At 35.8% G+C, this 23,966-nt stretch overlaps 1 pseudogene; it reads left to right on the forward strand.

Moving 5' to 3' along the window:
- Positions 1 to 1,097: 1,097 nt before the first annotated feature.
- Positions 1,098 to 1,696, forward strand: LOC109549185 (peptidyl-prolyl cis-trans isomerase A pseudogene; annotated as a pseudogene).
- The last annotated feature ends 22,270 nt before the right edge of the window (positions 1,697 to 23,966 follow it).

Consider the following 23,966-nt stretch of genomic DNA (forward strand, 5'->3'; position numbering starts at 1 on the left):
AGTTACCATTTAATATTGCCAAAGGAAGGGAATGGGTGCAGGAGTAGGCAAGGGAAAGAAACACAAAACCAAAAATGTCAAATCTGATTGATTTAAAACTAGGTAGGCAAATCAGCAAGGGCTGATTGATCCAGCATCACTGGAGAGTGAGGTCAGACAGGGCTGTTTTAAAATTATTTGGTATTTTCAGAAATTGATTACTTATGGAGAGCATTAAGAAGTAGCTGTGCACATTCATTTAATGGGCCAGTGACTCTTGTACAGGGCTGGAGTCGTCACATTCAATCTCATCTACTCCTTGTTAACTTGCACTTTCTTCTGAAGAGTGTTTATTTATTACAGATGCTATAAGGATAAACTACAAACTAGAATAATAAATAATGCCCTAAATGGGATTTTGCAAGCACTACCTTCCCACCCATCTTTCTATTCCCAGCCCCCAGTGTGACAGGCACCATTGTTTACAGGCCTGTGAATGTCTGTAGGGCTGAAGAACAAGTCCTTTTCTGTCCTAACGTGCATTTCAGTGAGGAGACATCCACTTATATGGAGAGAACTTAAGGACACTGGGATGTCCTCCTGTTCCCCAAAAGTGCTCCTCAGTGGTCCATTCATTGAAGGGACATTCCACTGGTTCTTTGAGTTAGTGATACCCTTTGAAGATATGAACAGTCTTGGGAGAAATGTCATGCCTTACTGCAGTCCTAGATATACAACTTGGTATAAATTCATGTTGTTGGTCATTTCCTACCCTTTCAGCTGGAAACAGGCCCCAAAGGGAAAATTGATATGATGGAGAAAGAGAGGAATATTTTGGAATATGAACCGTGGACCAATGGGTTGTATTTGGGAGTGGCACTTCAAGAAAATCTATAGAGTGAGGCGATAAGAGGGCAAGGACTTTGACATGTGTGTGAGCGGGCACACACACACAGACACACACAGACTTCACTCAGAATCAAAAACGGAACTTCATTTTTAACTTCCAATCTGATAACTGCTTAAAGGTAAGTCTCCATTTCTCCAGAGATCTTTTCAAAACTTCCCTTATGGCTTTGCAGACGCTGCCACACCGGAACCTCCCGCGCTGCCCAACCATGGTCAACCCTACTGTGTTCTTTGACATTGCCATTGACGGCGAGCCCTTGGAACGTGTCTCCTTCGAGCTGTTTGCAGACAAAGTTCCAAAGACAGCAGAAAACTTTCATGCTCTGAGCACTGGGAAGAAGGGTTTTGGTTATAAAGGTTCCTGCTTTCACAGAACAATTCCAGGATTTATGTGTCAGGGTGGTGACTTCACATGTCATAATGGCACTGGTGGCAAGTCCATCTATGGGAGAAATTTGATGATGAGAATTTCCTCCTGAAGCATATGGGTCCTGGCATCTTGTCCATGGCAAATGCTGGCCCCAACACAAACGGTTCCGTTTTTCATCTGCACTGCCAAGACTGAGTGGTTGGGTGGCAAGCATGTGGTCTTTCACAAGGTGAAAGAGGGCATGAATATTGTGGAAGCCATGGAGCACTTTGGGTCCAGGAATGGCAAGACCAGCAAGAAGATCACCATTGCTGACTGTGGACAAATCTAATAATAAATTTGACTTGTGTTTTATCTTAACCACCAAGACTATTCCTTCTGTAGCTCAGGAGAGCACCCCTTCATCTCCATCTGCTCAAAATATACTATAATCTTTGTGCTCTCATTGCACTTCTTTGGGTTCCATATTTTCCTTATTCCCCTCCAAGTTTAGCTGAATTGCAAAGTTAAGTTTATGGTTATGAAATAAAAACTAAACAATCAAAAAAAAAAAAAAAAAAACAACTTCCCTTATGACATAGCGAGAGTCCCCACTAGAAACTGCTGGTTTATTCCTACACAGATTTTCTCTTTTAAATCATTAACAATAAGGACACACCATCCACATCTCTCTCTTTATAATTTTATACAACTTTTAAAGCTAAGCTCAAACTGCAATCCCGTGAACACTGTTACCTATTTCTTTGACTAAAATTGTCTTACTCTGATTTCCCATTATCTTTTGAAGTGCTTAATTCTGTTTTTACAGTTGAATTCTCAGATGATTTTATTTATCTCACATAAAATACAAACTCTTTTATGGCAAGAACTCCCGTTTCTTGTATCCTTAACATATGGTTGTATCCAGGACGCAAACCCAAGTATAAAATCAAAATATCACTTATCCTCCCTCCCTTTTTTAAAAAGAGGGCATTTGGGTGAGGTGCGTGTACTAGAATGACTGTCACATTCCCCATGCACTGTATGGAGCTGACTAGTACTCCTGAGACTATAGCTTTATGGATTTTGTGTGTTTCTCCAAAGTGAATCTTTCAGGTATCTTTCTAAAATGGTAAGAGAATTCCTTTAGGATATTTATTTCATATGAGTAAAGATATAAAGTGCATCAATGCATGTATATCCAATGGTGAAAAATGCAACACTTCCTAGGTTTGTGTTTTTCAGCTGTCCCACAATACATTTACTGTCGTCTAATTAGGCATTCTAAGAACATAAAGTCCCGTTGTGTTTACCCTGCAACAATTATAATCCAGTGTGCCTGACATCACAGTATTTATCCCCAGAAATAATGACTCCATGGCAAAGGCAGCAATATGAGTGCATCACAGGACCAAACAGAAAAGCAAGGGAGACCCTAAAGGAAGTACTCCATATTCAGATACAAACGGGGTTCACAATGAACAGATCACCAATTTTAATAAACCTGATGAAAGGGAAGTAGATTGGATATGAAAGTCAAATATACTTGAGATCCCCTGCTTGTATAAGAGCCCCTCTTTAAATTAAGACTTTTCCAGGTGATTAAGGAGAATGCCAGCACTTCAAAGGGAAGCAGAGCCTTGTTCTCTGCAGCTCCACAGGCGACCAGCTCTCTTTCCCTTTGTCCAGATGGAGGCTTTGTTCTCCCAAAGTTGGTCAGGTGCTGCGCCTGTCCAAAAGGGGAAACGAGCGAGGCTTTAGGAGCCTGCACCTGTTTGAAAAGCAATGCCGCTCCCTTGGCTCCAAAGCCCCAAACATCAAATGCCTCCCTTTGCCAAGCAGCTTGGCTATTCCCCAGGCGTTTTCAATCTAGTTGAGTAAAACAAAAATTGCATAATTTGTCATTATTTTCAAGGAATGAGATGTGCCTTCTACAATTCCTTTCGAGTTAAATACAATGATGCTGAGCTTCCTGTGAACGCCAATGCCTTCTTTCTCAGAAAGAATAGAAATAAAGAATGGTAAAAGAAACACCAATTGATTGACTGCAATTTTCTCTGATATTTGTTATTGGTGTGTTCTTTGTATGCATTTTTATGGATAGGTAGCAGAAAAATTATTTTCCCAGGTCTTTATTAAAGAGAAGCCAAACCCTCTGGGAAAAACTGGGACTGGAAGCCAGGACTTCTGAATCAACTACAAGATTCAAAACAAATAAATCACATTAATTTAGGAAAGTCACAAGTCATATAAACATTCAATTTCCTCATCTTTAAAATGCAGATTAAAATGATCTTCTCTAAATATATCCCATTTTATTATGAAACTAAAATTTTAAAAATTGATAAGAAAGTGTTTTAAAATGTTGAATATTCTCTGTAAATGTAAAGTAGTTTGAATGAGAAATAAAGGGTGGGGTAGGATTCTTAGACAGGAGCCCTACCGCTCTTTCTATGGTGAAAGCTTCAAACCCAGGCAGAGAGAGGAATGAAGAGCAAAGAAAACAAATCAGAACAATCATCAGAAAGCAAGGGCATCCTCAATCTCATCTATTAAAAGCTGAGAAAAACACCTAAAAACCTCCACCATATTTTTTTTTGTGTACAGTGCCTTTCTGCTGCCATTTGGTTACAATAGTGGAGAAAAATAGGCCCATAAAGCAAGATTGATTGCTGGGAAGATGATCAATTGCTGCTGTGAAAGGGGAAAAAACTGATAAATGTTTTTTTTTTTTTTTCCCTCTCTTCACAACCTTTTGCTAAAGCTGTGCAAAATGTGTCATGCATAAAAAGTATGCAATTTTCATGTAATTAGAGGAACACAAGATGAAAATGAGTTCCATCAGAGCAATCAAGGATGGTAATGTGGTATGTATTTGTCAGTGCCTATTTGTCATGAAAGCAAAACCCAGCAAGTTAGATATTTTATTTCATTTTAACTCTGAAAAACATAAATGCCATTTTGCCATGGCCAAATCTATAAATTTCAATAATCTTTTTTTTTTTTTGAAAAGTGAAGGTTTGGAACTGCAGATTAGGTCATTTTACTCTTAAAAAATAGAATACCATCTTAAGAAAAACACTGAAATTATAAGAAAGATTTATTTCATGGAGGGTCGGATTTACAGCGGGAGGTGATAGGTTTACCGTTTGCTACACAAAAACACAATATAATGTATTTTCTCTAAAAATAACACTTACATCTTACAGTAGCATGTGCTTCTGATCCTATCACGTATCCCCAAAACCAAGGGTATTAAGTTTTTATATTCTTCTTGAGCAAGAGGGCATATGTTTTTTCTTTCTTCCTTTCATACTCTTTCCCTTCCTTTCTCCCTTCTTTCTTTCCTTCCTTCTTTTCTATTTATCCATTCACTTATTCACTTATTATTTTTTTGAAACAGTTTATTGAGCATCAGAATTGTGCCAGGCATCTAGATTCTGATTATGTAAAATTAAAAAAAAAAAAACATGACCCATGTTCTCAAGCTGATTTCACTTAGTGGGGTCAGTGGCAAGTAAGGAATTAATGCGATGGGATAGTGTCATAATAGGGACAGATTCAGGAGTTAATGGGGAGTTGTGTAGGCTTCAGCTGGTAAAGCTTATGGGAAGGTTACTTTCTGGTCAGTCCTGCTTTAGTCACTAAGTAGGACAGATGTGGGAAAAGGCAGTCCTGACAGATGAACAAGTAAGGCAAATGATATGAGGACACTGAAAGCTTAGCCTGCTTGTGAAGGTGCAACTAGTTAATTATTTTCATGGTGTAAAGTGTGAAATGAATTGGAGAAGGAAAAATGAGGAAGATCTTCATAGGCCGGGCTAAGGTGTTTGGTCTCTGTCTTCAGCGCAATAGGAATACTTTTCATGTTTAAAGCAGAAATACTGTATAATCAAATCTGATGGTAGAAGGGACAGTCTAGCAGCAGCATGGTGAATGGATGCGAGTGGGTAGGACCAGTTAGGACTCTATAAGAACAACCCAGCTGAGAGATAGTGATGATTGGAGCAAGATGGGAAATGGATGGGTTTGAGATACCTTACAGAAGAATTTACATGATTTAGAAATGGATTACTAATAGGAGATTAGGCAGAGAGAGGACTTAAAATATTTAGTGCAGGAAATTGGGTGAATAATGATACCTTTAAGTAAGTCAGGGAACACAGGAAAAGGAGCAAATATTACTTGGAAAATAGCGAGTTACAACTTGGACCTGTTTAATGTGATATAATGGTGGAATGCTTAAGATAGATAATTATGGTATACACAATCTGCATATTTGGGATCCAGACATTTTCCCTTCCTGAAATATTGTGAGTTTGAAAAGTTGTCAGATCTAAGCTAAGACAATATTCATTCATTCATTTAATTTGAAAGTGAATAGCAAGCAACTACACTGTCTAGTTAAAGTAGTGGTAAAGCACAAGGGCTGTCTACAATATTAGACATTTTTGGACACAAAACATACCTCTTCCAGTTATGATCTTTTTGACACAGAGTATTTGCAAAAACCCCATTAATCCTCATTTTTCTTATCTGTGAAATTAAAGTTATTATATCCACTCTATAGAATTAATTATGAGGTTGAAGGGAGATGAAACACACAGAGTAGTTAGCACAGTTCCTGACATGTAGTTATATAATTAGCATTATTGAGATCCAAGTCACTAATGTGTATGTGAAGTCAACAAATATACAAATACCTCCAGGAAATTTGAGCTATCAAATTATTTTACTTTTTAAAATAATCTAGTACTAACTAATGCTAAATAGGTGATAAGTACATCTAAAAACACTTAGAAAAATATAATTTGATAGCCTTATATAACAAATAATCCTCATTGAACACTCACTACTGTGAAAATATGGACAGTGTTTTTGAGTCTGTGACTGTATAGTAATAATAACAATAATAATAATATTAACTCATATTTCTATAGTGTTTTTCCATTTACTGAATACTCTAACATATTGGGTTGGCCAAAAGTTTCATTTGTTTTTTTCCATAAGATGGCTCTAGTAGCACTTAGTTGTCTAAACTTCATTCAAAACAATTTTGTTAGATTGTACGTGACAGCTGTCATATCAGTGTGCCTTTTTAAAAAGACATCAAAATTGGTGAATTTTTGTGTAGCCATTTCAATATTGAAGATGGAAGAAAAACAGCAACATTTTCAACATATTATGCTTTATTATTTCAAGAAAGGTGAAGCGCACCCGAAATGCAAAAAATATTTATGCAGTATATGGAGAAGGTGTGTGACTGATGTTGTGTCAAAAGTGGTTTGCAAAGTTTTGTGCTGGAAATTTCTTGCTGGACAATGCTCCATCTTCGGGTAGACCATTTTAAGTTGACAGGGATCAAATAAAGACATTAATTGAGAATAATCAACATTATACCACACGGGAGATAGCCAACATACTCAAAATATACAAATCAAGCATTGAAAATCATTTGCACCAGCTTGGTTATGTTAATCACTTTGATATTTGGGTTCCACATAAATTAAGTGAAAAAACGTTCTTGACTGTATTTCCACATGTGATTCTCTACTTAAACATAACAAAAATGTTCCATTTTTAAAATAAATTGTGACAGTCCATGAAAAGTGGATACTGTACAATAATGTGGAACAGAAGAGATCATGTGGCAAGCAAAATGAAACACCACCAACCACACCAAAAGGCCAGTCTTCATCCAAAGAAGGTGATGTTGTGTATATGGTGGGATTGGAAAGGAGTCCTCTATTATGAGCTCCTTCTGGAAAACCAAATAATTAATTCCAACAAGTACTGCTCCCAATTAGACCAACTGAAAGTGGCATTTGATGAAAAGCGTCCGGAGTTAGTTAACAGAAAATGCATAGTCTTCCATCAGGATACTACAAGACCGCGTGTTTCTTTGATAACCAGGTAAAAACTGTCACAGCTTGGCTGGGAGGTTCCAATTCATCTGCTGTATTCACCAGACATTACACCTTCAGATTTCCATTTATTTCAGTCTTTACAAAATTCTCTTAATGGAAAAAATTTCAATTCCCTGGAAGAACCGTTCCCTGGAACAGTTATTTGCTCAAAAAGATAAGTTTTGGGAAGATGGAATTATGAATTTTCCTGAAAAATGGCAGAAGGTAATGGTACAAAGGGGAGAATACGTTATTCAATAAAGTTCTTGATGAAAATGAAAAATGTGCCTTTTATTTTTATTTATTTTATTTATGGCACTTTTTGGCCAACCCAATACATTGGCCTGTCATTTTCTTTTCTTATACAAGCATACCTCATTTTATTGTACTTCATCTTATTGTGCTTCACAGATATTGTGTTTTTTACAAATTGAAGGTTTGTGGCAATCCTGTATTGAAGCAGTCTATAGGCACCATTTTTCCAACAATAGTCACTCACATTTGGTAATTTTCATAATATCCCAAACTTTTATTATTATTATTATATTTGTTATGGTGATCTGTGATCAGTGATCTTTGATGTTACTATTATGACTTGCTGAAGGTTCAGATGATGGTTAGCATTTTTTTGGAATAAAGTATTTTTCAATTAAGCTATGTACATTTTTTAGACAAAATGCTATTTTTTAATTAATAGATTATAGTATAGTGTAAACAAAAATTTTATATCTACTGGGAAACCAAAAAATTCATGTGACTTGCTTTATTACAGTGGTCTGGAACGGAACCCACAATATCACTGAGGTATGCCTATAATGTAGTTTTCTGGCTTTGGTATCAGGGCAATGCTGCCATTGCAAACTCAGTTTGGAAGTGTTCTATCTCTCTTCTATTATGTGAAAGATTTTGAGAAGGATTGGTGTTATTTCTTCCTTAAATATTTGATAGAATTCACCTGTGAAACCGTCTGGTCCTGGGCTTTTCTTTTTTGGAAGTTTTTGTTTTCTTTTTATTATTACTCATTCAATTTTTTACTAGTAAATGGCCTGTTTAGATTGTCTATTTCTTCATGATTTAGTCTTCATAGATAGTATGTTTCAAGAAATTTAACATTTCTTCTAGGTTGTCCAGTTTGTTAATATATAATTATTCATAATAGTCTCATGATCCTTTCTACTTGTGTGGTATCAGCTGTAATGTCTCCTCTTTCATTTATAAATTTATTAATCTGAGTCCTCTCTCTTCCTTTCTTGGTAAGTCTAGAAAAACCACTCAGTTTCATTGATATTTCCTATTATTTTTCTGGTCTTTATATAATTTATTTCTGTTCTGATCTTTGTTATTTCTTTCCTACAAATAATTTTGGGTTTAATTTGTTCTTCTTCTAGTCTCTTGAGATGCAAAGTTAGGTTGTTTATTTGAGATTTCTGTTTTTTCTTAATGAAGGCATTTATTATTATAAACTTCCCTTTAGAACTGCTTTTGCAGTTCTCACAAGTTTTTGTTATGTTGTATTTCCAAATTCAGTTTTCTCAAGATTTTTTCTTTTAATTTATCTTTTTTTTTTTTGCGGTACACGGGCCTCTCACTGTTGTGGCCTCTCCCGTCACGGAGCACAGGCTCTGGACGTGCAGGCTCAGCAGCCATGGCTCACGGGCCCAGTTGCTCCACGGCACGTGGGATCTTCCCAGACCGGGGCACGAACCTGTGTCCCCTGCATCGGCAGGTGGACTCTCAACCACTGTGCCACCAGGGAAACCCTGATTTCTTCTTTGACCCATTGGTTGTTCAGGAGCATGTTGTTTAATAGCCACATATTCAGGAATTTTCCAGTTTTCTTCTTGTAATTAATTTCTAGTTTCATAACACTGTGGTCAGAAAAGATGCTTGGTATGATTTCAATTTTCTTAAATGTATTATGATTTGCTTTGTGTCATAACATATTGTTTATCCTGGAAAATGTACCATATGCACTTGAGAGGAAAGAGTATTCTGATGTTGTTCAATGGAATGCTCTGTATATGCCTGTTAGGACCATCTCATCTGATGTGTAGTTTAAGTCCAATGTTTCTTTATGATTTTCCATATGGATGATCTACCCATTGTTGAAAATGGGGTATTAAAGACACCTACTACTGTACTGTTATCTATTTATCCCTTCAAATATGTTAACATTTATATATTTAGGTGCACCTATAGTAAGTGTATAAGTATTTACAAATATTATATCCTCTTGATGGATTGACCCTATTATCATTATATATGACTTTCTTTGACCCTTGATATAGTCTTCAGCTTAAAGTATATTTTCTCTGATATAAGTATAGATACTTACATGATTTTGTTAAAAGTAGGAGATGACACAACTCTGGTCAATGAGACAGTGGATAATGTCTCATAGGCAACTTCTGGGAAAGTTTTTCTTGATGTTAAAAGGGAAAATACAAGAAAAATAAGATGGGAAAGGAAAATTCATCATTAGAAAACACAAATATATATTTTTTGAGTGGGCAGGTACCCAGATGTATTACTGGTACTGGAAATCCCATTTGCCCAAACCTTTTATCTGCTCATTATATGAGCATCTCTAGCAGACATTTGTTCATGGCTAACTATCTGGGACATTTCAATGAACATCCCATCAGTAATACAGCACCTTGTGCTTTCTATAATATTTTCTGGCACTTATTTATTTCTTCCTCATTATTTACTATTTATAATGGGAGACAGATTTGAGGAGTGGTTGTGTATAATAATTTTTTCACCATCTAATAATCCAATAGGTATTTAAGAAGTATCAGTTAGATATACTAGAGTATTATCTCTAATTTAAATTCCTTTCCTACTTTCCATTTTATTCTTTTCTGCAATGTGTGTAACACTTATGTTCTATTCCTTGTGAATGCAATTTTGATCACTCTCAAGATAATCTCTTTTTTATTTTGGCATTTATTCATGCCTTTAAAAAAGACCCTAATTCTTTCTTCTTAAGTTGCATTTTCCTTCACTTCTATAAACTGGGGGAAATGTTTCCTAAATTCTATTATGATGGAGCATCTTGAAACTAGGGGTTTTGGTGTCATATCCCCTCTTCTTCAAGATTAGTGTTAGGTTTTTTGTTTGTTTGCTTCCTTGTCAAATACCTATTATTTTCATTAGCTACTTGTTCTCTAAAACATCAGGCATAACATTTTAATTTCTTTTGTTTTGTTAGTTATTTGTCCTTAATTTTTATTCACTTAAAGTAGCTTAGATGACACTTTTTGATATCCTTATTCTCTAACTTAGAGTCAGTAAACTTTTTATGTCAAAAAATCAATAAAGAGCTTCCCTAGTGGTGCAGTGGTTGGGAGTCCACCTGCCGATGTGGGGGACACGGGTTTGTGCTCCAGTCCGGGAAGATCCCACATGCCGCGGAGCAGCTGGGCCCGTGAGCCATGGCCACTGAGCCTGCGCGTCCAGAGCCTGTGCTCCGCAACGGGAGAGGCCACAGCAGTGAGAAGCTCGCGTACCGCAAAAAAAAAAAAAAAAAAAAAAAAAATCAGTGAACTTTTTGTCAAGGGTCAAACAGCAAATTATTTAGGCCTTGCAAGCTACATATCTCAACTACTTATCTCTGCAATTGTAGCACAGAAGTAATTATAGACAGTACATTTAAAAGTTAGCATGTCTGTGTCCCAATAATATTTTATTTACAAAAAACAGCTGTGGGCTGTATTTGGCCCATACGCTGTAATTTGCTAACTCCTGTAAATCTAGTCTCTCAGTTTCAGTATTCCAGGTGGACAGAACATCATTGTGACCTCCTGGGTGATTTAACTATAAGAAGCTCTGTGTTTCCTACTATTTGGAAGGATGATTTTGAGGCTCTGACTAACACTTTGTGTGGTATCTACATTGTCTACTCATTCCTAATGTCAAAGAAAAAAAAAACTTCAAGATAATATAAAGTTTTAAATCTTTAGGTTTAGTTCAATCAAGGTTTTAATATACTGTATACAATTTCAAATAATATATATATATATATGTCATTGTCTTCTTTTCTTTTTCAGTTGAATCTGAATTTTTTTCTTATTTTCTTTAATCACAGACATATAGAAGTTTTTGACCTTATGAGTTTAACTAGATTCCTGGCTTCTCTCTGCATAATAGAAAATCATCACCAAAGGGTGGCTGAGTAGATTCTATACAAAATAAACTCGTGAGAAAAACAGGATGTACTGCACCTGACTTTATTCTTTTGTCAAAGTTTAGTTGGCTACACATATGTGGGTCTATTTCAGAGATCTCTATCATTTTACAAATGCCAACCAGCCTGTCTTGATTACTGTAGCTTTACAGTAATTCTTGAAGTCAAGAAGTGTCAGTCCTCTAACTTTGTTCTTCTACTTAATTAATGTGTTGGCTATTGTGAGTATTTTGCCTCTCTATATAAATTTTAGAATCAATTTGTTGATATCCACAAAATAAATTGTTGCGATTTTGATTGGGATGGCATTGAATCTATTGATCAAGCTGGGAAGAACTGATATCTTGAAAATACTGAGTCTTGCTATCCATGAACATGAAATATCTCTCCATTTAATTCTTTTTTCATTTTGTTCATCAGAATTTTGTAGTTTTCCTTACATAGATCTTGTCCATATTTTGTTAGATTTATACCTTAGTATTTCATTTTGGAGGATGCTAATGTAAATAGTACTGCTTTTTTTTTTTTTTTTTTGGCTGCACTGTGAAGCATGAGGGATCCCAGTTCCCCCAAACAGGGATGGAAACTGCCCCCCCGGCAGTGGAAGCACAGAGCCCTAACCACTGGATCATCAGGGAATTCCCTGGTATTGTATTTTTAACTTCACATTCCACTTATTTTTTAATAAGTGGAAAGTGATTAACTTTTATATAGGAGACTTATATCCTGCAACTTTGCCATAATTGCTTATCAGTTCCAGGAGTCTTTTTGTTGTTGTTGTTGTTGATTCTTTCAGATTTTCTACAAAGATGGTCATGTCATCTGTTAAAAAGTATAGTTTCATTTCTTCCTTCCCAATCTGTATATACCTTTTATTTCCTTTTCTTGTTTTACTTCATTAGCTGGTACCTCAAGTACAAAAAGGAGTAGTGAGAGGGGACATATTACCTTGTTCCTGATCTTAGTGGGAAAGCTTTGAGTTTCTCATCATTTTAGTGTAATGTTAGCTATAGAATATTTGAGGTGTTTGTAATCAAGTTGAGGAAGTTTTCTTCTATTCCTAATTTACTGAGTCTAGCTTCAATCTTCTGGCTAAATTACAAATTCAGAGCAGTAGAAAGAGACTACATTATTCTTAAAGCTAACACACTTTGCATGAACTCAGAAACTCCCAGTGATTTGAGACCTGTGACAATCAACCCTTGTTTCTAACTTCACAGCAAGTTAATGGGCCCCAGATCTGACCTCTTTACCTCACTTTTATTGTAATAAGATAGGACCTGGATTTCTGGCTTCTTGTTTATTCTAAAACACAAAGCCCTCTTCCTCCTTAGAAGCTATCTGATCAAAAGTTTATGGCCACTGACAGTTCCAGTTCCTCCTAACTTCCTGAGTTACCTTGGCTCCTTGTTCATGCCTATTCATAATCTTTAGCAATGGAAAATTCCCTAACCTAAATTTATACACCCAGAACTCCAGTTCACTGAAGCTCAACCCTTACCTGGTATTCTTTTGCTGCTGTGACTCCAGACCCAGTATAAGGAAAACAGACTTCATTTGAACTGTTCATCTTTCTACCTCTAAAGAAAGAGCAAACATCAAAGCAGCTGAAGAAGTTTTAAACACTAGAGGAGGACTCAGTGAAAAGTAAATAGAAGGATAAAGCATAGACTCTATATGCATGTGGTGTGTGTGTGTGTGTGTGTGTGTGTGTGTGTGTATGAGTGTTTGAACTTGAATTTTCAGATTAGAAGTTCAGTAAATGCGACAGTCTTTTTTGTGGTGAAGCATCAGTGAATAATTTCTCTTGATAAGTGTTGGAAAATGGCATATTCCCAAAAGGGAAAATGTGAGGGGCTCTGAGGAAATTGGAAAGTAAAACACAGTTTGGTAGGTAAGATTTGGACTTCTGCCAACAAGTCTTTACTAGGACAAGCCTATCTCTTTTGAGGTCAATGACAATCAAATATATGTCTGTCATCTACCATCTAATGTTTATATCAAACTGAATAGGTGTGATTTGGAAAGGAGTGCAAATAAAATAGTGTAATGTGGTATTTTGGAGGCTATAGGTGTACCCAGATATAGACAAAAGGGCTCTCATTGGAGTTCTCTTATTAACTCAGAGACACTATTCCAAGCTCTGGCCTCTGGTCCGTGCAAAATTTTTAGGACTGTGTAAAGCTTATTTTAAAAGAAATATTCCAATTTTGAGATAGCAGGGTGTTTTTTTTTTTCCCAAGACCCAGATGGAAGATGTCAAGAATATAAACTTATTCCCCACCTCTATCCTTACCCCCTATTGATAAACAAACCTATACCACTGGGTTTGTTTATTCCAAAGAGAATAAGCATGTGCTCACCACCAACAAAACATTGCTGGTTTCACACACCAGTGACTCTTAGGCCATCTGTCCAGGTATTAATTATTTTGATTCTTTCCTCAGCTCACATAAGATGGTGATCAAGGATGAGCTCTTCAATCTCCAACCACAGAGACTCCTGACTGAGGTAATGAAGAAAGGCTTAAGGCTCCATGCAGGAGAATCTAAGAACCAGAAATGACAGGAGACAATAAGAACACTTAGAAGGTCCACTAGATAGACTAGAGGCAGAAAATCTGAGTTCTACTGAAAGTGTACTGCCAAAATATATAAACTAAGGTACCTCTCTTAGTTTTAAAACTAGTTAAAAGAGGTGACTGAATGCAAGTAAACCGAATCCCTGATTGTCCAGTGCACTGTGCTAGATATCCTAGTAGACTTAAAGACAGGTAAAAGTACCCCATCACTTAGGAGGGTTTTCAATAAAACTGGGGGTGTCAGACAAGTACAAAGGGTGGGATATAAACCAAGTCATAAACCATAGTTTCACAAAAAAGTGAAACTATGCAGAATGGATGAGAGACAGGGTAAAAACAATTGACATTATAAAAGAGGGACTCAAATGTCAGTTTCACTTAATAAAGTACACCCACGATTCCCAAGTTTTTGTAAAGGCTTTATAATTGATTTTCATGTGGGTTCTGCACTCCTACAGACCATCACATAAGTAAGAGGCTTTGGATTTTACGTGACAAACAATACTAACTCCATTCCTTTCTTTCCTACTCAAGAAATCATACGAGAATTGCAAATGAGTAAAAATTATAAAAATGCATTTACAACAGAGGTAAATGATTTAAATATTTTGTGATTGAATTATTATTATTATTTACCATTTGTGGCACACCTCAAAGTTAAAGCATTCACACCGATTTAAAACATTGATTTAAAACACCGATTTAAAACATTCAAAAAACACTTGAATCTTTGAAGTTTTTCAGGTTAAAAATAGAAAAATAGGGCTTCCTTGGTGGCGCAGTGGTTGAGAGTCCGCCTGCTGATGCAGGGGACGCGGGTTCGTGCCCCGGTCCGGGAGGATCTCACATGCTGCGGAGCAGCTGGGCCCGTGAGCCATGGCCGCTGGGCCTGCGCATTCACAGCCTGTGCTCCGCAACGGGAGAGGCCACAACAGTGAGAGGCCCGCGTACCGCAAAAAAAAATAAAAATAAAAGACACTGAATAATCATGAAATAATACTACTGACATTTTTTTAAAAAGAAGGTAGAAGATATAATCAGCTATAATACTCATAAATTGATTCAGAATTCAGAATTGCAAAATATCTAGACATATGGGTATAATCTGAAGTGCAGTTTTAAGTATTCATACAAAAATGGATTTATAATATAATGGAATAAGCAGTTTGCTATCTACCTGATATGATTATAAATCAATATTTATTCTCTCTCTTATCTTCTTCATCTTCTTAATGACATTTTTCTCAGCTACACATCAAGGCAATAGAAAGCAAACAAATTCTAGTTCATTGCTTGCAACTAGAGATGCAGATAGTCAATATCACAACTTGAATATATTGAATCATATTGGGGCAGTTGGACATATCTGAGATTCTCTCTACTGAATCCCACTCCCCTGTCCCAATTTGGCCTCAGTGCCTGGGAAGAAACTTGGAAATGAAAAGTGCATGAATTTGTGAGACAAACAGATCTGAGTTAAAACATGTTTCATTCCTGGGTCATCTTGACAAGTTAATTATCTTCTCTGAGTCTCACTTTTTGCTTTGAAGGGTAATAGCACCTATGTTTTGGTGAGTATTATATATTTTGACCTATATGTGTCTATTGGAGCTATATGTTAACTCACTGCATCCTGACAACACTGTTTGGAGATTAAATTAGATGGTATATAAATATCTATATTAAAAACACCCAATGTATTTTTCGTTCCTTAATTTTATACCTACTTGACACTAACCCATCAATTTGATATGTTCCAGTTAGAGAGCAATGGGGGCATTATATATGTAAAAATAAAACCTTTTGTCTAGGACTATAAAGAGTGACTTCATGATCAATGTATCTATGGAGCAATAGCAAAGGTTTAGATTCTCTTCTCCTTTACTTTGCTTAATGCACTTAAAACTCTCTTCACCCATAACTTCTATAATAAACAGGCATCCAGTGCTGTTCACAGATAAATAAATATGTAAATAAATAAATAAGTAGATTCCCAGAGCCAGCTTGGAAGAATGTTTGATAATCTGAACCATTACGGAGGTGAAATTTCATTACACAGATGGTGACATCCTGATGTCTATCATCAAAACACAGCAGGTAGAAACTATCAGCCAGGCCCATTCCCTTCTATAAAATTACACTTATATTAATGTCACTCCAAATTTTATTATGCGGAAAATGATATTGCACTGGTCTCCAGCACCAGGAGGACAGCAGGGGGTGGGGGTGTAGGGATGGTGAGGGAAGAATAAGGATGCAGTGATGGGAGGGTGGGAAAAGAGACTGTCTGTAGAAAGACCATGAAAACAAATTCAGATGAAGTCTGCTTAGGACTGGCAGATAGACAACAAAGTATATAAATACATACTTTATATATTGTAACACTTTAAATATATATAAATATATAATTTTTAAAAAATCCTTGTAGATTCTGCTGCCAGTTCATGCTGTTTCTTGATTGACTCACTGCCAGACGTCCTCTGCAAGCCCCTGATGGAATGTTTAAAAGGCCCTCCTGTGGGAGGCAAGGAGATTTACAGTTAATTTTTATTAATGAAGGATGACAGGCATCTCCGTTTAGCCAACAAGATGTTACACCAGTTTAAGAAAACACTCCTGTGTTTGCAGCAGGCATTCCCACCCCCACCCCACCTCTCTTTCCTCTCTCTCCTCTCTCTCTCTCCCTTTCTCACGCGTACACACACGCACATTCACACATACATATTTAAGCATACACATGGGAATTAATAGTACAATAAATTAAGAAGGAAAGGAGAACATCTACTTATTTAGATACCTATACTCTGCTACCAAAAGTGGAAGTAATGGGGATTATGTGAGAGTCTCACTGGGTGGGCTGCAGGTGGATGACAATAAATGCTACTCATTTCCACTGCTGTTTCCCACTGCTCCCTCTCCCATTCCTACATCCCCCCAACTTTCTATTTACTAACACCTTAGAGAAGCTACTGACATTTCTTACATGAATTACAATGACACATCACTTTTCCAACTGGCCCAGCTACCTCTACTTGGGCTTCTGATTTACTTGCCACACTATAACAAGATTGGGCTTTACATAATACAAATCTATTGTATTTAGTTTCTAATGAAAAACCTTCAGGACGTCTTCTGACTTTCCAGACAAATGGAGAATCTTCAATGTGACACCTGGAACACCTTATAGTAGAGACCCTGCCCATATCTCCAGGCTTTGGTTTCTTTCAGTGTGTATTTGGTTTGTCCTACAGTTTTGGGGGGATTTCCTACTCACACAGATTTCTCATTTTTCTAAGATAAGCTCCATCCTTGATACTTTAAGAATCTCCTCTTTAAGGTGATGTTCTTCCTTCCACAGATGATTGTTGATCATTCACCAGTGTTATCTCCACCACAAAATAACACTTTTGGCTGTTAAATTCCATACCCTATTTAACCCCTTTGTGTTGGTCCATTGATTTAATACCACCCTTCATCTTTCTAATCCCACTGAGGAGGTACTGTATCCTGCCTTCATGACTTGCCTATATTGTCTCTTTCCGAGTAATAACCATCACGCATATTTTGGTTTGAATCCTACCCAACCTTAAAGAATGGGTTTTCTGTTATCATCTCTATGGAAATTTCTCCTCAAGTATTTTGAACTCTACTCATTTCTTCTCTATTTGTATTATATTTATATAGAGTTCTATAGACATTTACATATAACTAAGAGATGTATACCAGTCTGGTATCATCAATGAAGTGTAATCTCCATTGGTTATGGCATCTTTCTTAAAATTTTGTACAATATTAATATTAGAGTTTTAGAGTAGTCAGTAAATATGTAATGAGGAATGGCTGATACAAGGAATGAAATTAACTAATCATTCTGTTCATTAGGTAATCATTGGGTGAGTTTTATTTTTTAGTTTTAATGAACATATGTATGTTGTATTTAAAATGTGATATATATATATATGTACATATATAACATACAGTGTTATATATAGATAGTAGAATGCAGGATAAGGTACATCCTCAGTTGGCTTATAAGGAACAAATTAAGTTTCTAGTTTACCATTCATATTGTTTTGCAGTTTCGAGAACAATAATACTCTCAGTTACCCCTTTCCTGAGGTTATTTTATGACTCAAGATTAAACAATTATAATGCCATTTCTTCACTGTATGGAACCCTCAAGTATTCTTCATGGAATTCCTTCATCTTTTTGACACCTCCTTTCAGGAAATTGGATGAATTAGATGACCAAAACTAGGACTTAACTTTTATAATATGGGCTGCAGAACTTTAAAATTCCCTTAATATTTAAATGGATACAATCCAAACTGGGGTTTTCAAACTTTGGGGTACCTGTGAATCAATGCCTGGGGTGCTTGTTGACTCTCAGACAGAAAACTTAAAAATACCTCAGTTGAGTATGCTTGAAGGAATCTCAGAAATCACAATTTTAGTACACATGTTTCTCTGCAGGTGTGGTGCAGAGTGCATTTTGAGAAATATTAGTTAGAGATCAATTAAATAGAAGAGTATGAATATGTAAGTGAAGTTATTAATCAGCAAAACTAAACACAAGCAAGTTGATGATCCCATTTCTACTACTGCTGTCTATAACGCTATTTTATTTTCACTCATCAAGAAATTCTGAGTTTCAAAATATGTGCCATTCCATTCATATTGGCAATGCCCAACAATAAACCACAGTTACAAAATTGCCCACTACTCTAATCAGAACTTTCATTCACCAAGTCATATAACATCCAGGTTTTGATTTCATTAGTTGATTTGAACATTGGTAATACAATCTGAATGGCTACAGAGTGAGTAAAATTGGCATCTTCAAATTGTGCTCTTAATCCAAATTAAGAGCATACTTTTATTCTTTCTGTTATTTTCTTTTTCTAGCACTAGATTTTTTCTAGCTTTTAATTCCCATAAACCCCTTTTCATTACCCAATTTCTGATATGACTAGTAGACACACCACACACACACACACCCCTGAATTCCAAGGACAAATTTATTGTACTATATCCTAGCTTTAAGTCTTACCAAACCCCTGTTCGTGACTATCTTCATAAATGGCTTTGAACTTTCCTTAAGGTCGGTATCATGTAGTCATTGAGTAGAATATTGAATTGACACATTGTGTGCTTTTTGAAAAACATAGAGTTACAGTCAATTCAATTAATTTGAATTATACTCCTCATTCACAGGAAAGCCATTTTAAAATTGAGGTGAAATGTATGCACAATAAAATTTCATGCATGTTAAGTGTACATTTTGGTGAGTTTTGAAAACTGTACACATGTATTTAACTAGCAACACAATTAATGAAATATTTCCATCAACCCCCAAATTTTCCTGTGTACCTTCAAATTCATTCATTCCTCTTTCTTGAACACTCTGTGCCAGGAAAATACAGATATAATTGCACTCAGTATGCATATTATAGAAATTCATATTAATGTAATCATGTAATGTATACCTGTTCATACCTGGCTTTTTAAACTCAGTGTTAAACTTTAAAGATACAGCCGTGTTGTTTTATGTCAGTGGTTTGTTGTGTTATTGCTGAGTAGTATCCCATTGTGTGGATGTATGACATTTTATTTATGTATTCACATGTTGATGGATATTTAAGTTGGGAGCTTATTATAAATAAAACTACTATGAACATTTGAGAACAAGTCTTTGTTTGGAGATGTTTTTATTTCTCTTAGGGCGATAACCTAAGAGTGAGATTACTGGACTATATACTAAACGCATATTTACCTTTATGAAAAATTGCTAATTTTCCTATGTGACTGTACTATTTTACATTCCCACCAATAAATGTAAATGGTTCATTTGCTCCAGTCCCTGATTCTTTTTAATTGTAGCAATTCTAATGGTTGTATAGTGGAATCTCATTGTAGTTTTAATTTGTATTACTCTGATGACTAACGATGATGAGATCTTAGTGATTATAGATCTTTTGACTACTTTTTTAATGGATTTACTTGTCATATTTTGGGGTTGGAAGAGTGTTACTGACACAACTCTACAGCTTTTCTTTTCTTTTTTTCTTTTTTTACATCTTTATTGGAGTAAAATTGCTTTACAATGGTATGTTAGTTTCTGCTTTATAACAAAGTGAATCAGTTATACATATATATATGTTCCCATATCTCTTCCCTCTTGCATCTCCCTCCCTGCCACCCTCCCTATCCCACCCCTCTAAGTGGTCACAAAGCACTGAGCTGATCTCCCTGTGCCATGCAGCTGCTTCCCACTAGCTATCTATTTTACGTTTGGTAGTTTATATGTCCATGCCACTCTCTCGCTTTGTCAGGGCTTACCCTTCCCCGTCCTCCCCATATCCTCAAGTGCATTCTCTAGTAGGTCTGTGTCTTTATTCCTGTCTTACCCCTAGGATCTTCATGACATTTTTTTCCTTAAATTCCATATATATGTGTTAGCATACAGTATTTGTCTTTCTCTTTCTGACTTACTTCACTCTGTATGACAGACTCTAGGTCTATCTACCTCATTACAAATAGCTCAATTTCATTTCTTTTCATGGCTGAGTAATATTCCATTGTATATATGTGCCACATCTTCTTTATCCACTCATCCGATGATGGACACTTAGGTTGTTTCCATCTCCTGGGTATTGTAAATAGAGCTGCAATGAACATTTTGGTACATGACTCTATGAATTATGGTTTTCTCAGGGTATATGTCCAGTAGTGAGATTGTTGGGTCCTATGGTAGTTCTATTTGTAGTTTTTTAAGGAACTCCATACTGTTCTCCATAGTGGCTGTACCAAATCACGTTCACACCAGCAGTGCAAGAGGGTCCCCTTTTCTCCACACCCTCTCCAGCAGTTATTGTTTCTAGACTTTATGAATGATGGTCATTCTGACTGGTGTGAGATGATATCTCATTGCAGTTTTGATTTACATTTCTATAATGATTAGTGTTGCTGAACATTCTTTCATGTGTTTGTTGGCAGTCTGTATACCTTCTTTGGATAAATGTCTATTTAGGTCTTCTGCTCATTTTCGGATTCGGTGGTTTGTTTTTTTGTTATTAAGTTGCATGAGCTGCTTATAAATTTTGGAGATTAATCCTTTGTCAGTTGCTTCATTTGCAAATATTTTCTCCCATTCTGAGGGTTGTCTTTTGGTCTTGTTTATGGTTTCCTTTGTTATGCAAAAGCTTTGAAGTTTCATTAGGTCCCATTTGGTTATTTTTGTTTTATTTCCATTTCTCTAGGAGGTGGGTCAAAAAGGATCTTGCTGTGATTTAAGTCATAGAGTGTCCTGCCTATGTTTCCCTCTAAGAGTTTGATAGTTTCTGGCCTTACATTTAGGTCTTTAATCCATTTTGAGCTTATTTTTGTGTGTGGTGTTAGGGAGTGATCTAATCTCATACTTTTACATGTACCTGTCCAGTTTTCCCAACACCACTTATTGAAGAGGCTGTCCTTTCTCCACTGTACAATCCTGCCTCATTTATCAAAGATAAGGTGACCATATGTGCGTGGGTTTATCTCTGGACTTTCTCTCCTGTTCCACTGATCTATCTTTCTGATTTTGTGCCAGTACCATACTGTCTTGATTACTGTAGCTTTGTAGTATAGTCTGAAGTCAGGGAGCCTGATGCCTCCAGCTCCTTTTTTTGTTCTCAAGATTGCTTTGGCTGTTCGTGGTCTTTTGTGTTTCCATACAAATTGTGAAATGGTTTGTTCTAGTTCTGTGAAAAATGTCAGTGGTAGTTTTATAGGGATTTCATTGAATCTGTAGATTGCTTTGGGTAGTAGAGTCATTTCCATAATGTTGATTCTTCCTATCCAAGAATATGGTATATCTCTCCATCTATTTGTATCATCTTTAAGTACTTTTGTCAGTGTCTTATAATTTTCTGCATACCGGTCTTTTGTCTCCTTAGGTAGTTTTATTCCTAGATATTTTATTCTTTTTGTTGCAATGGTAAATGGAAGTGTTTCCTTGATTTCACTTTCAGATTTTTCATCATTAGTGTATAAGAATGCCAGAGATTTCTGTGCATTAATTTTGTATCCTGCCACTTTACCAAATTCATTGATTAGTTCTAGTAGTTTTCTGGTAGCATCTTTGGGATTCTCTATGTATAGTATCATGTCATCTGCAAACAGTGACAGCTTTACTTTTTCTTTTCTGATTTGGATTCCTTTTATTTCATTTTCTTCTCTGATTGCTGTGGCTAAAACTTCCAAAAGTATGTTGAATAAGAGTGGTGAGAGTGGGCAACCTTCTCTTATTCCTGATCTTAGTGGAAATATATTCAGTTTTTCACCATTGAGGATGATATTGGCTGTGGGTTTGTCATAAATGGCCTTTATTATGCTGAGGAAAATTCCCTCTATGCCTACTTTCCGCAGGGTTTTTATCATAAATTGCTTTTGAATTTTGTCGAAAACTTTCTCTGCATCTATTGAGATGATCATATGTTTTTCTCCTTCAATTTGTTTATATGGTGTATCACATTGACTGATTTGTGTATATTGAAGAATCCTTGCATTCCTGGAATAAACCCCACTTGATCACGGTGTATGATTCTTTTAATGTGCTGTTTGCTAGTATTTTGTTGAAGATTTTTGCATCTATGTTCATCAGTGATATTGGCCTGTAGTGTTCTTTCTTTGTGACATCCTTGTCTGGTTTTGGTATCAGGTTGATGGTGGCCTCGTAGAATGAGTTTGGGAGTGTTCTTCCCTCTGCTATATTTTGGAAGAACTTGAGAAAGATAGGTGTTAGCTCTTCTCTAAATGTTTGATAGAATTCGCCTGTGAAGGCATCTGGTCCTGGGCTTTTGTTTGTTGGAAGATTTTTAATCACAGTTTCAATTTCAGTGCTTGTGATTGGTCTGTTCATATTTTCTATTTCTTCCTGATTCAGTCTTGGCAGGTTGTGCATTTCTAAGAATTTGTCCATTTCTCCCAGGTTCTCCATTTTATTGACATAGAGTTGCTTGTAGTAATCTCTCATGATCTTTTGTATTTCTGCAGTGTCAGTTGTTACTTCTCCTTTTTCGTTTCTAATTCTATTGATTTGAGTCTTCTCCCTTTTTTACTTGATGAGTCTGGCTAATGGTTTATCTATTTTGTTTATCCTCTCAAAGAACCAGCTTTTAGTTTTATTGATCTTTGCTATCGTTACCTTCATTTCTTTTTCATTTATTTCTGATATGATATTTATGATTTCTTTCCTTCTGCTAACTTTGAGCTTTATTTGTTCTTCTTTCTCTAATTGCTTTAGGTGAAAGGTTAGGTTGTTTATTCAAGATTTTTTCATGTTTCTTAAGGTAGGATTGTATTGTTATAAACTTCCCTCTTAGAACTACGTTTGCTGCATCCCATAGGTTTTGGGTCATTGTGTTTCCATTGTCATTATTTCTAGGTATTTTTTGATTTCCTCTTTGATTTCTTCAGTAATCACTTCGTTATTATGTAGTGTATTGTTTAGCTTCCATGTGTTTGTATTTTTTACAGATCTTTTCCTGTAATTGATATCTAGTTTCCTGTAATTGATAGCTAGTCTTGACAGCTTTTTATTTTATTTTAATAATTGAGTTTTTCAAAGAACAGAAGTATTTAATTTGGAGGAAATTCAATTTATTCACTTTCTCTTTAATGTTTTTATATCCTAAGTAATACTTGCTTATCCAAAAATTGCAATCATTTTCTCTTACATTTTATTTTAGAAATGTTATAGTTTTTTACATTTACATTTATACTTTTCATCCATTTTAATTTGAATTTTTCATGTCTTATGAGATAAGGGTCAAGGTTTGATATCTTCCTTTTGTATACCCAAATGTTCCAGTACTATTTGTTAAATAGTGTCATCACTACTTATTTCATTACTTTGTCAGCTGTGTAAAAGATCATTTGACCATACATGAATTGGCCTACTTTTGGACTCTCAATTCTGATTTTTTGATCTATATGTCTATCAATCACATTGTCTTATGGCTTGCTTGAATCAAGATCCAAACTGGGTCAATAATTTGCATTAGGTTGTTGCAT

This window comes from Tursiops truncatus, chromosome 13 (assembly GCF_011762595.2).
Source record: "Tursiops truncatus isolate mTurTru1 chromosome 13, mTurTru1.mat.Y, whole genome shotgun sequence".
Lineage (NCBI taxonomy): Eukaryota > Metazoa > Chordata > Mammalia > Artiodactyla > Delphinidae > Tursiops > Tursiops truncatus.